Here is a 14,779-nt window from a genome sequence, read left to right as displayed (position 1 = left end):
CCTTTGCTACTGGGTTGTTCCTGGGGATAAAGGCTCCAACAAGTCTGGGTGGGCAAATGGCTTTCTTTGTCCTGAGGTTCCCACGCTCCAGGACTCTCAGTCATTTCGATGGCTTGAGCATTGACCAGTTTACCTGATCTCTCACTGATGGGTTCCCATTACATGACAAAGGGTCTTCCATCAACCATCTTCCTGCGATTTCAGCTATTGACCTATCCCCGCCCACCTGATGTGTACTCCTGTGGAACATGTTTGAACGTATCTCAGTCCGCTGTCCGTTCTTCCGCAGTAACAGAAAATATGGAAAAGCAAAGTCCAAAACTTAAAGTCCAAAATCTTTAAGCTGATGCTGTCGATGTTTCCGTTGATTCTTACAGGCCTTAGGGTTAAAGAATCATAGAATCATAGAATGGTTACAGCACAGAAGGGGGCCATTCAGCCTATTGAGCCCGTGCTGGCTCTCTGCAAGAGCACTTCACCTAGTCCCACTCCCCCGTCCTTTCCCCATAGCCCTGCAATTATTTTCGTTCAGGTAATTATCCAATTTCCTTTTGAAAGCCACAATTGAGTCTGCCCCCACTACCCTTTCATCCTTTTGGGCAAGGCATTCCAGATTCTAACCACTCGCTGTGTAAAAAAGTTTCTCCTCATGTCGCCTTTGGTTCTTCTGCCAATCACCTTAAATCTGTGTCCTCTGGTTCTCAACCCTTCCGCCAATGGGAAGAGTTTCTCTCCCTCTACTCTGTCCAGACCCCTCATGATTTTGAACACCTCTATCATATCTCCTCTCAACCTTCTCTGCTCTAAGGAGAACAACCCCAGCTTCTCCAGTCTATCCACATAACTGAAGTCCCTCATCCCTGGAACCATTCTTGTAAATCTTGATTGAGGCAGGAACTAAATCAACATTCAAGATGCGAGTGGATAGGTGAATGATGGAAAAAGGGTTGAAGGGATTTAGGAACAGGGTGGATAAATGTGATTAAAAATATTTGCTCGCATGGAGGCTAAACAACAACAGAGGCTGGTTGGGTCAAATGGCCAGACTGTGTGTTGTAATTTTTAAGCATTTCTATATCATAGTGAGACTCGTGGAGTCTCACTCATTCAACCTGTTTTCATGAACCTTGCTGCTAAAAATAAGTATGTGTCTGAATGATTTGTGAAGGTTTACATTCTTTTTGTTCACAAGTCTCATTTTTTCCTGATGCTGATGGTTCTTAGGGGGGAAAATTCGTTAAAGGGGGAGATGGTGGGGGGGTGGGGAACTGTACCACTCGCGAGGGGTGAGACTTTGCGCCAGGTCCAGAAGTCTGGCCTTTCGCGAGAAATTGGAGTTACTGCCTCCGAAAGTGGAACGCAAAATAACGTGCTCCACTTCCTTTCCAGGGCAGTAGTGGGGAGGATGCTACGCACTGGGCTGCATAGCGCTGCCACGTAGCAGGGGCTCTTCCCTTAATTAAAGACCCAAGCTGCAAACTCTGGACCAACGGGGAGCGGAGGTGCTGTGCCAACAGCTTGGTACACCAGCAGAGTGCCGTGCCAACCGATCGCGGCACGGACCCTGTGTTCAAAGCGCCAACAGGGCACAGGAAAAAGTGACATAATTTTTTTTCCCAAATGCATCACACCTTCCTTTTAAAGTTGCGCCCCGCAAGCAGCTGGCCGCCCGGTTCACGTCCCCTGACGCTGCCGCTGGCATTGCCCGGAGCAGCTTCAGGGGGCGATACCCAATTTAAGGTCCATGGCGCTAACGGGGCACTGCGCACAGTGATGATGTCGTCATCACCGGCGTAGCAGAGCGGGGCACTACGGATTACCGCCGCCGCTAAACTCCCACTGAAATTAGCGGGAGTTGGTAGCAGTGTCACTAACAGGAGGCGCAAACAACCCAAATTTCTAGGCCTCAATTTCTTGACCAAGCCAGAAAGCAGTTGGCTCCTTCTTACGCCTCTGCTAACTCTGCTTTAAGCTGGCTATTAGCGGAGTAGGCCGCCATGCCCACTGATTTTCTGCTGTAACCTGCTCCCTGCCATTGCCTAGGTTAACACAGGAAAGAAACCTTCATATTTCCACTGCATGGCATGGACACAGGCCCACAGTCTCGTGCCCCATCAGGTGGCCAAGGCAAACCCATTTATTATGGACAGTTTGAACAGGGCTTCTTTTCCCACTCTTTCCCCTGGCCCAGCACTCCTCCACTGGGTGATGCCAAGTCTGACACCTGGTGGCTGCCCTCAATGATTCCCTGCTGACAGGAGTGGCTGCCATTTGTAGGCCAATTAGATAACTACCCTGCGACCTTGGAAAGATCGGACCTGCGATCTCTGTGGCGAAAATATCAGGTTCCTCGTCATTAAATTGATGTCAAAAGGATATCCCCAGCACCATTCAGCAGTGACGTTAACAGGCTGCCAAAGCAGCTAATCATGTTGAAGAATTCTCGCAGACAGCAAACCAAGAAATAAAAATCACTGATTCAATTCACTTAAAAAAAATCTTGCAGAGAGCAAAATAAAGATTGGGACAGACACATGGGGTTAAGGTAGAAGTTGAAATATCATGCACAAACTTTACAAAAAATTAAAATGTTCTTTTATTATTTAAAAAGTCTAGTAAATTTCTATCATAAGGAGAAATTTAACATTCCACAAACATAAAATTCATTTTTCAGGGCCGGAACAGTTGTTCGGCAATCAATGCACCGTTAAAATCCCAGTTATACCTATTCCAAGAAGGCTTAACTTTTAATGGAGTGTTTAACAGAGATATTACAATGGAAAAGCTTAAGTTTTCATCAGTTCAATTTTTGTCGGCAATGCAGAGTTCCACACTCAGGCTGTGGCAGAGCAGTGAATTACTAACCGCAACTTCAGGATTTTTGCCTTTAAATGCACATACGCTAAATCATAAGAACATACTTAAGACCATAAGAAATAGGAGCAGGAGTAGGTCATTTGGTCCTCGAACCTGCTTGCCATTCAATAAGATAATGGTTGATCTGATCCTGGCCTCAACTCCACTTTCCTGCCTGGTCCCCATAACCCTTCACTCCCTTATCATTCAAAAATCTGTCTATCTCCATCTTAAATATATTCAAAGACCCAACCTTCACAGCTCTCTGAGGTAGAGAATTCCAAACATTCACGGCCCTCTGAGAGAAGAAATTTCTCCTCATTTCCGTTTTAAACTGGCGACCCCTCATTCTGAAACTATGCCCCCTAGTTCTAGATTCCCCCATGAGAGGAAACATCCTCTCTGCATCTACCCTGTCAAGCACACTCAGCATCTTATACAATTCAATATGATCACCTCTTAGTCTTCTAAACTCCAATGAGTATAGGCCCAACATGCTCAACCTTTCTTCATATGACAACCCCTTCATCTCAGGAATCAACCTCGTGAGCCTTTGCTGAACTGCCTCCAGTGCAAGTATATCCCTCCTTAAATACAGAGATCAAAACTGTACACATAACTCCAGGTGTGGTCTTACCAATGCTCTGGACAGTTGTAGCAGGACTTCCCTACTTTTATACTCCATCCCCCTTGTAATAAAGGCCAACATTCCATTTGCCTTCCTAATTACTTGCTGTACCTGCATGTTAACTTTTTGTGTTTCATGTACAAGGACCCCCAGATCTCTCTGTACTGCAGCATTTTGTAATCTCTCCCCGTTTAAATAATAATTTGCTTTTTTATTTTTCCTACCAAAGTGGATAACATCACATTTTCCCACATTATACTCTATCTGCCAAATCCTGAAGTTGCGGTCAGTTTCAGAGGGATAATGACGCAAACGCTGACAGTTCACCATCACAAAATCCGGGCCAATGTGCACAGCACTGCAATTGGGCAAATTATCTTAGCCCCAGTTTTCTCAGTCAAAGACACCGCTAGTGAAGTGAGGCTTGCCCCCGTGAACTGAGCATCCCAGATATACCCCAATTCAGAGACATTTCGCAAAGGTCCATTCTCAGTGCTGAGCCTCACTCATTGGGAGTTCGGCTCAGTGAACCGGGCACAAAGGTCAGCATGATCAATTCGCGGCCTTCCTGATTTCCAGTGATAATATTCCAGATGATGAATTAATTTTCCAAAAGCAGCTACCGAATTCATAGAATTATAAGGGGAGAAATTGACCTTCTTTGCGCCTCCAGTTAGCGTCTCCGTGGGGGCGCAAATGGGGCAATAATGGCTTTCTGACTGGGCACAGCAGAAGTACAAACGCCCGCGAACGTCCCTTGCAGGTTGCCACTGGTGGTAAACCTTAACGCCTCAATCTCCTGCACCCCGGAGATCGTGACGTCATTCGGTGCGCAGCGCCCTGTTACCGCCCCGGATCCTACATTCAACAACGGCAGCTGCAGGAGGCGATGTGAGATGTCAGTCCGCTTGGGGAGCAGTAATTAGAGGGATTGATGGTCAAGGGAGGCCAATAAAATGTTCATCCCACTCTGCTGCTTTTTGAATTTTTCCAGCGCAGCAATTGATCAGCCCTGCGCTCTGTTCGAGTGCTTGGGGCTGATTGCTGCGGATCGCAGTTGCCGTCGCCGACCCGTTAAATTGTTACCTTGCAACACCCTCAGCATTGGCCCTTCCCTGTGATTCCGGCAGCGCTGCACGTGACATTGCGCAGCACTCTGCCGCTCCCGCCCCTCTCGCCTCGCTTAGCGCACCAAGGGAAGTGGTAGCGCTTGATTCAGCACTCCACTTCCCTCCTGGAGCGCGAAACCGGAAGTTCGCATCCGCTGCAATCGGGCAGCACCCGCGGCTACTTTTGCTCTCCCGCAAAACTTATTGCCCCAAACGGGGCGCTACGCAATTTCTAGCCCATAGAATCATCGAATGGTTACAGCACTGAAGGAGGCCATTCGGCCCGTCGAGCCCGTGCCGGCTCTCTGCAAGAGCACCTCAGCTAGTCCCACTCCCCCGCCCTTTCCCCGCAGCCCTGCAAATTCATTTTCTTTCAGGTACTTGTCCAACTCCATTTTGAAAGCCATGATTGATTCTGCCTCCACCACCCTTTCAGGCAGTGCATTCCGGATCCTAACCACTCGCTGTGTAAAAAAGTTTTTCCTTATGTCACCTTTGGTTCTTTTGCCAATCACCTTAAATCTATATCCTCTCAGTCTTGACCCTTCTGCCAATGGGAACAGTTTCTCTCTATCTACTCTGTCCAGATGATTTTGAACACCTCTATCAAATCTCCTCTCAATTTTCTCTGTTCTAAGGAGAACAACCCCAGCTTCTCCAGTCTATCCACGCAGCTGAAGTCTCTCATCCCTGGAATCATTCTCGTAAATCTTTTCTGCACCCTCTCTAAGGCCTTCACATCCTTCCTAAAGTGTGGTGCCCAGAATTGGACACAATACTCCAGTTGAGGCCGGATTAATGTTTTATACAGGTTCATCATAATGTTCATGCTTTTGTACTCTATACCTCTATTCATGAAGCCCAGGATCCCATCAGCATTTTTAACTGCTTTCTCAACCTGCCCTGCCACCTTCAACAACTTGTGCACATATACCCTTTGATCTTTCTGTTCATGCACCCCTTTTAGGATTGTACCCGTTAGTTTATATTTCCTCTCCTCATTCTTTCTACCAAAATGTATCAGCTCTCACTTTTCTGTGTTAAATTTCATCTGCCACATGTCCGCCCATTCCACCAGCCTGCCTATGTCATCTTGAAATTTGTCACTATCCTCCTCACTGTTCACTATACTAGCAAGTTTTATCAGTACTCTATAGTTCTTGCATCTCTGTAATTTCCCTGCAAATTTGCTCCTCTATATTTTTCCCACTAGTTGGTGATCTATAGAATACACCTAGTCGTGTCATGGCACCTCTAGTATTTCTTAACTCTCGCCATATAAATTCTGTCCTTGACCCCTCCAGGACATCTTCTCTCTCCAGCACTGTAACATTCTCCTTAACCAATACTGCCACACCACTTTATATCTTTCCTTCCCTATCTTTCCTGAACACTCTATATCCAGGAATATTTAATACTCAATCCTGCAATTTTTGAGCCAGGTCTCCGTTATTGCCACGACATCATAGTCCCATGTGGCTATTTGTGCCTGCAGCTCACCATCCTTGTTTACTACGCTTCGTGTGTTTGCATACATACACTGCAAACCTATCCTAGACCATCCGATGTTTTCTCATAGTCTGACCCTACCTAATACCTTACTGTTTCTTGCTTTAGTGCTATCTGTCTCTCCCAATCCTTTGTGCCCTTTGTTTCTCCTTTCTAATGCTGAATTGATCATTTTTTTTGCAAATTATATATGACTCCAGAACAGAGAAAAAAAATCCCCCCAAAATAAGGGATTGCATTGGGGCATCATTTTGCTATAGTTTTGCACACACATCTAAAATAATTTGTTCCTGGTGTCTGCCACTAGATAGTGCTGCGTGAGTGTTTAACAGGTTTGTCAATCAGGTTAAACAGTGCAATACTACCATCTGCTGGCCGACAAAGGTATACCAATTCCTTTCTGTAAATAGACATGGTCAACTCCTCTCTTTAGGGGAGATCAAATTCAAACTTTCTTATATTCTCTACTTCAAAACTTTGCCATACTCTTATTTTGTTGGTTGATGACTCATTTCCAATAAATCTAGATTTTGAACAAATTTGGAACTGCGCGGATGATGGGAAACATGTACATTCTAAATGGAAATTATACATATTTTAATAAATATATACAGAATTTCAGCCTCATATTTTCCTTCAATATTTGTAGATTAAACACATAATAAACATTATTGGGATTTAATTTCAGACAGCTAGTTAAATGTTCCAAAATATCTGTACTGTAAAATATGAAGTTATGTTCTCTTTGTATTCTAATGTTATGTTTTTTCCAAGGTAACAGTGCCCATTGTTTAACCTGATTTAAAATCTGTACTGTAAAATATGAAGTTATGTTCTCTTTGTATTCTGTTATGCTTTTTCCAAGGTAACAGTGCCCATTGTTTAACCTGATTTAAAAAGACAAATACAATCAGTACTGGAATATCCTGAGGATTTGATATGAAGGACCATACACTGGCCACTGCTAATATTAGAATGGGATTGAAGCATTAAGGTTATGAACAGAATGTGATTATACACACAGGATAATGTTCAGAATAGGATTGGCAACTGATTGTTGTCAAAAATGATAGGAAGCAAGTGGCAATAATGCACCTATTTTTCGACTGCCCAACGATAGCTAGGTTTAGGGAAGCAATAATTGAAACAGTCTCAAAGAAAGCTATGATTAATATTAATTTATCAATTAGTGGGTAGCATCGGCGTGAGGCTTTATATCACCGCCCGATGACATCCAGTTACCATCACTGAATCCCCCACCATCAACATCCTGGGGGTCACCATTAACCAGAAACTTAACTGGATCAGCCACATAAATACTGTGACAACAAGAGCAGGTCAGAGGCTGGGTATTCTGCGGCAAGTGTCTCGCCTCCTGACTCCCCCAAAGCCTTTCCACCATCTACAAGGCACAAATCAGGAATATGATGGAATAGTCTCCACTTGCCTGGATGTGTGCAACTCCAACAACACTCAAGAAGCTCAACACCAACCAGGACAAAGCAGCCCGCTTGGTTGGCACCCCATCCATCACCTTAAACATTTACTCCCTCCACCACCAGCGCACCGTGGCTGCAGTGTGTTCCATCTATAAGATGCACTGCAGCAACTCACAAAGACTTCTTCGGCAGCACCTCCCAAACCCGCAAACTCTACCACCTCGAAGGATGAGAGCAGCAGGCGCATGGGAACACTGCCACCTCCATGTTCACCTCCATGTCCACCTCCACGTTCACCTCCAATTCACACACCATCCTGACTTGGAAGTATATCGCCGTTCCTTCATCGTCGCTGAGTGAAAATCCTGGATCTCCCTCCCTAACAGCACTGTGGGAATACCTTCACCACATGGACTGCAGTGGTTCAAGAAGGCGGCTCACCACCATTTTCCCAAGGACAATTAGGGATGGGCAATAAATGCCGGCCTTTCCATTGATACCCACATCCTATAAACGAATAAAAAATAAAAAATAAGCTATTACTTTTGTTTTAAAGTAAAGTGAAATAAAAATCCAGGTCCTTGAAGCAACAGGTTCCTTATAGTTTCCAAACATACAGTTCAGATCTAACGTTTGTAATTTAAGGTGATTGGGGGATGGAGAGACAGAAGAAACAAAATAACTTGGGGAATGGGTACTACAATGAACAGCCAATCCATGGGCATTAATGGCAGCTCCATTACCTGTACTGCTGTTCTGTAACTTTTAAATGCTGAAAAATGTAGTACTGTATTTCAACACAAATGATCCAGAGACATGAGTTCAAATCTACCATGACAGCAGGGGAATTTAAATTCAGTTAAATTAATAAGGAACTTTTTAAAAAGCTAATATCAGTAATGGTGACCATGAAACTACCGGATTGTTGTAAAAACCCATCTGGTTCACTAATGTCCTTTAGGGAAGGAAATCTGCCATCCTTACCCGGTCTGGCCTCTGTGTGACTCCAGATCCACAGCAATGTAGCTGACTCATCTGCGGTTCAAGAAGGCAGCTCACCACCACCTTCTCGAGGGTAACCTGGGATGGGCAATAAATGCTGGCCTTGCCAGTGATGCCCACATCCCATGACCGAATATTAAAAAAACATCCAGGACAAAGCAGTCCATTTGATCGGCATCCCACCCTCTCCCTTAAACATTCACCACCAGTGCACTGAGGCTGCAGTGTGTACCATCTACAAAATGCATTGCAGCAACTTGCCAAGGCTTCTTCAACAGCACCTCCCAAATCCACGACCTCTACCATCTAGAAGGACAAGGGCAGCATGTGTATGGGAACACCACTAACACCAAGTTCCCAACCAAGTTACACACCATCCTAACTTGGAAATATATCGCCGTTCCTGTATCGTCGCTGGGTGAAAATCCTGGAACTCCCTTCCTAACAGCTCTGTGGGAGTACCTTCACCACACGGACTGCAACGGTTCAAGAAGATGGCTCGCCACCACCATCTCGAGGGTAATTAGGGATAGGCAATAAATGCTGGCCTTGTCAGCGATGCCCACATCCCATGAATGAATTTAAAAAAACACATCTTCTCTATCTGCTTCACTTGTTCCATCCAGTGATCTAGCTGATACCCGAACAAACTCACCAAAATGACTCAATTGAAGTCAAAATAAACTTAAACAGAGCTGTCGTTCTGTTTTTTATTTTTCTTACCTTTAAAATGAATAATAACCTGATGCCGGGTGTAGTGCCCCACGCCATATCAGTGTTGCCGGCAGCACTCCTGCTGAATGCGATTGTCAGGGATCTCGTCATCACGGAAATCGTGACGTCGGTGAGGAGCCTGATCTCTCAACTTTGTTACAGCCAAGAACTTAGCAGCTGGTGAAAACAACGACAGCTTCAGGTGGCATGCAGCAGCAGGGAGCCGGTTCCAGCGATGCTATTTAAAGGGAGATCACTACTCACTCGGAGCTGACAGGTTTCTGAAGATTTGAGTGGCTCTGTGCTACTTCATGCTGTGGAAGAGTTTTCTTTATTCATTTCAAGGTCCTTTGGTATTAGGGAGTGTTGTGGCAAGTGCAAAACTCCTTCATTATTTCTGAAAAACTTCAACCTACAACATTTGCTAAAAGTCATGGTGGCTGTACTGGCAATGGACCTCGTCCCCAGGATCTACGGGGGAGGGAGTGGAGTCAGCGAGACAATCGGCCTTAAGACGTACTGTCCGTAACCGGCTCATCAGATTCCGATTCACATGAATGAAACCCCAGATCCCCGTCGCTCACCACACCCCCATCATACAATTCCTGTCTCACGCCATATCACAGCGTCCTTCTGGGTGCAAAGGTGAAATGAGAGAGACCACAAAATATTCCAAACACAATTAATAAATTTATTTATAAACATATCACATGAATTCTAATAAATAATGACACTTGTGCCTGCCACAGTTGAATAGCTGTCAAGGTGTGAGATGTGGGCGTGAGTGTTGCTTGGTAAAGATTGTTGATGGGTGAGTGCTGGGGGTATGGTGCATTGAGCAGTGTGTAAAGCTTGTGGTACAGATGGCGGTACGTAGCATTTGTTAAAGCCTTCACTCAATCTGGTCACCCGTGTGAGGTGGTTAAACTTCCTCCTGCACTGGGTGTGGGTGCTGGGGACCACAGTGCTGCCTATGATGTGGTGTGCCACATCCCTCCGCATAGTCCGGCAGACTTGTGGCACAGCCAGTTGCCGGGTACAGGACCACCCACCTTCTCACCACTGCTGAAACCAATGCCGCCAAAGCCTCATCGGAAAACCTCCTGGCTCTCTCCCTGGGGTGAGGGATCTGTCATCTGGATTTGTAAATAAGTGCTCCTTCTCGTTGTCCTTTTTTATTATAGTTGTTGAGGCAGCTGCACACCAACAATGCTGAGAATGCAGCATCAGTGAACCTCCCCTTTAAGTTGTGAAAAAAGCCTGTGGCAATTATGACTTGTGTTTAGACTGCCCCCAATATTGCTCCATCTTTTCAGTGTAATGCCAATGAGTTTGAGGTTTTAGACTAGAATCATGACTGGCATCATCTTAATGAGGAGTGAGGACGAATTTTGCATGCAGCTTAGATGATTTTCAACTGGCGCTACTTAACCATTTTTAGTCTAAACACTTCTTGGCTATAATGAATTTCTAGTCCCATCTTCAAGGACCTGTTTCCCCATCTAAATACAGAAGAAACACTGAAAATACTGGAAACCTCAAATAACAACAGATATGGTAGAAAAGCAAAGAAAAGCAAAGCACAGTATTTGTAAAGAGACAACACAATTCAGGAGTGTGCCCTTCATTAGAACTGAAAACTAAAAGCTTTTAATCTGCAGTTTTGATAAAGGGCACAGACCTAAAATATCATAACCGGTCTTCTCTCTTTACAGATACTGGCCGACCTGCTGTGTATTTCCAGCATTTTCAGTTCCCACCTAAGTAGTGCTTGGTTATTCTGCAATATCCTTTAACTCATAAAATCATAGAAATTTACCACACGGAAGGAGGTCATCCAGCCCATTGTGTCCGCGCCGGTCGAAAAAGAGCTATCCAGCCTAATCGCACTTTCCAGCCCTTGGTCCTTAACCCTGTAGGTTACAGCACTTCAAGTGCACATCCAAGCACGTTTTAAATGTGATGAGGGTTTCTGCCTCTACCACCCTTTCAGACATTGAGTTCCAGATCACCACCACCCACTGAGTGAAAATTCTCCTCAACTCCCCTCTAATCCTGCTACTTGAGTCAGGGACTTGAACACAAAACTCCAGGCTGACACTCCAGTGCAGTGCTGAGGGAGCGCTGCACTGTCGGAGGTGCCGTCTTTCAGATGAGACATTAAACCAGGCGGATGTAAAAGATCCCATGGCACTATTTAGAAGAAGAGCAGAGGAGTTATCCCCGGTGTCCCAACCAATATTTACCCCTCAAGCAATATAACAAAAACAGATTATTTGGTCATTTTCACATTTTTGTTCGTGGGAGTTTGCTATGTGCAAATTGGCTGCTGCATTTCCCACATTACAACAGTGACTACACTCCAAAAGTACATCATTGGCTGTAAAGTGCTTTGAGACATCTGGTGGTCGTGAAAGGTGCTATATAAATGCAAGTCTTTCTTTCTTACCAATTACTTTAAATCTATGCCCCCTGGTTATTGAACTTTCTGCTGAGGGAAATAGGTCCTTCCTGTCCACTCTGTCTAGGCCCCTCATACACAAATGTCAGTGTTTCCAAAACCCACCTCTTATCCTTTCTCTGGAAGGATGGAAATAATGACTAAAGCTTCTGTTGAAGGCTATACCATTAAAACCCACACTATATCAGATTGCTGGTGTCAGGTGTGTACTTTTTGAAACACTAGCCACTAGATGGCGTCACTGCTGGATGCCATTGGGCTGCACGCACGTGTGTGCAGCTCAAGTATAAAAGGCCAGCCATTTTGTATATTAGTCACTTTGGGCCTTAACAAAGCAGAGCCAAGATCATACCTCTTGAAGTTAAATAGTACTTAGTCTAACAGTTATTGCATACACAACAGCTGGTTAATTTGAAAATGGTTTTGCAAGGATTTACTACATAATGCCATAATCATAGGAGCTGTACTGTGCATTTACCGAAAGTAAGCTAGCGAAAGGTCTCCCTAATCAGATTAGAAAACATCACTCAGATACACTGGCAGGTTTGGCATTTAATGAAAATGTTACGTTGCTGTAGATTTTAGTCCACAGGCAACAGGACCTTATGTTTACAATGAATAAAGGATTGAACATTTTACTACTTCTTTCAAATGTATTAATGGCATAAGGAAAATGTGGAAAGGTGCTGAGCTGGTAGATGGGATGGGTAGATTGCAAAGGGGATGGAATATAAAAGCAGGGAAGTCTTGCTGCAGCTACACAGGGTATTGGTGAGGCCACACCTGGAATACTGCGTGCAGTTTTGGTTTCCATATTTACGAAAGGATATACTTGCTTTGGAGGCAGTTCAGAGAGGGTTCACTAGGTTGATCCCGGAGATGAGGGGGTTGACTTATGAGGAAAGGTTGAGTAGGTTGGGCCTCTACTCACTGGAATTCAGAAGAATGAGAGGTGATCTTATCAAAATGTATAAGATTATGAGGGGACTTGACAAGGTGGATGGAGAGAGGATGGGGGAGACTAAAACTAGAGGGCATGATCTTAGAATAAGGGGTCGCCCATTTAAAACTGAGATGAGGAGAAATTTCTTCTTTCAGAGGGTCGTAAATCTGTGGAATTCGCTGCCTCAGAGAGCTGTGGATGCTGGGATATTGAATAAATTTAAGACAGAAATAGACAGTTTCTTAAACGATAAGGGATAAGGAGTTATGGGGAACAAGCAGGGAAGTGGACCTGAGTCCATGATCAGATCAGCCATGATCTTATTGAATGGCGGAGCAGGCTCGAGGGGCCGTATGGCCTACTCCTGCTCCTATTTCTTATGTTCTTATGTTCTTATATTCTAATCTTATTGCAAAAGTGGGTGGGGAATAATAATGAACACCTTTTAAAAAAATGCCTTCCAGTGCAAAATGCTGAGATAATTTCTTGCACTACAGGCTCTGTATTGATCAGTGACACTGCCATATGTGGTCCCACAGTTCACCGTAATATTTCACCAGTTAAGCAATGCCTCAATTTCAAAATTCTCACCTTGTTTTCAAATCCCACATGGCCTTTCCCCTCCCTATCTCTATAATCTCCTCCAGCCCCACAACCCCCCGAGATGTCTGCGCTCCTCTAATTCTGCCCTTTTGAGCATCCCTGATTATAATCGCTCAACCACTGGTGGCCGTGCCTTCTGTTGCTGAGGCTCCAAGTTCTGGAACTCCCTGCCTAAACTTCTCCACCTCTCTACCTCTCTTTTCTCCTTCAGGACACTCCTTAAAACCTACCTCTTTGACCAAGGTTTTGGTCACCTGCATTAATTTCTCCTTGTGTGGCTCGGTGTCAAATTTTTTGTCTCATAATACTCTTGTGAAGCGTCTTGGGACGGTAAAGGTGCGATATAAATACAAGTTGTTGTTGTTATAACTCAATGGCTGGGAAATTCATTGGAGCTGCTCCTTGCTCCAATGGTGCTACTTCACAGAAGTTCCGCGGAAAACCTGTTCACGTGTGTAAACAGGGTCTGTGCCACACTTCTGGTGCAGTGCCGACGAATTTCCTGGCTCTATGTCGCAACCTTCGTCTCATCAAAAGAGCCCATTCGGGTATAGACCAAAAGCCTGGCGAGTATCAGCCATCGCCTATTTGAATATCACGCTTAAAAATAAACACAGCTGCTTAAAATATTCTTAATATGCTCCAATCTTTTCGATCCCAAATCAAGCCATCAACGTTTCTTTCACATCGGGCCAGAATTTTCTGTCAAAATAACGGTAAGGCTAATGGCACTCACCGTTATAATGCGCAAATGACACAGCAACTTCAGAAGAAGAGCAGATGCGCGGTTAAATGCCAATATCCAAGTTACTGTCCGAGTTGCGCCACATAAGAACATAAGCAATAGAAGCAGGAGAAGGCCATTTGGCCCCTCGAACCTGCTCTGTCATTCAATAAGATCTGATCTTGGCCTCAACTCCACTTCTCTGCCCACCCTTTATGTGGCATCTTATTGAATGCCTTCTGGAAATCCAAATACACCACATCTACTAGTTCCCCTTCATCCACCCTGCTCATCACATCCTCAAATAACTCCAGCAAATTTGTCAGAAATGATTTCCCTTTGATAAAACCATGCTGACTCTGCTTGACTGTATTATTTTCTAAATGTCCTGCTACCACTTCCTTAATAATGGACTCCAGCATTTTCCCAATGATAGATGTTAGGCTAACTGGTCTATAGTTGCTTACTATCTATCTCCCTCCTTTCTTAAATAGGGGTCTTACATTTGCGGTTTTCCAGTCTGCTGGGACCGCTCCAGAATCCAGGGAATTTTGGTAGATCATAACCAATGCATCCACTATCTCTGCAGCCACTTCTTTTAAGACGCTAGGATGCAGGCCATCAGGTCCAGGGGACTTGTCCACCTCTTGGTCGGCCGGCGCGGACACAATGGGCTGAAATAGCCTCCTTCCATGTTATAAATGGGTGATTGTTGTGTTGGGGGGTGGGGGGAGGGGTTATTTTTACAGTACATTAATTGTTAAATTGTTCAATTATTAAAATATTTTATT

Source organism: Pristiophorus japonicus, chromosome 15 (assembly GCF_044704955.1).
Source record: "Pristiophorus japonicus isolate sPriJap1 chromosome 15, sPriJap1.hap1, whole genome shotgun sequence".
In the NCBI taxonomy this organism is placed as follows: Eukaryota; Metazoa; Chordata; class Chondrichthyes; family Pristiophoridae; genus Pristiophorus; species Pristiophorus japonicus.
Note: the sequence above shows the minus strand (reverse complement) of the source record.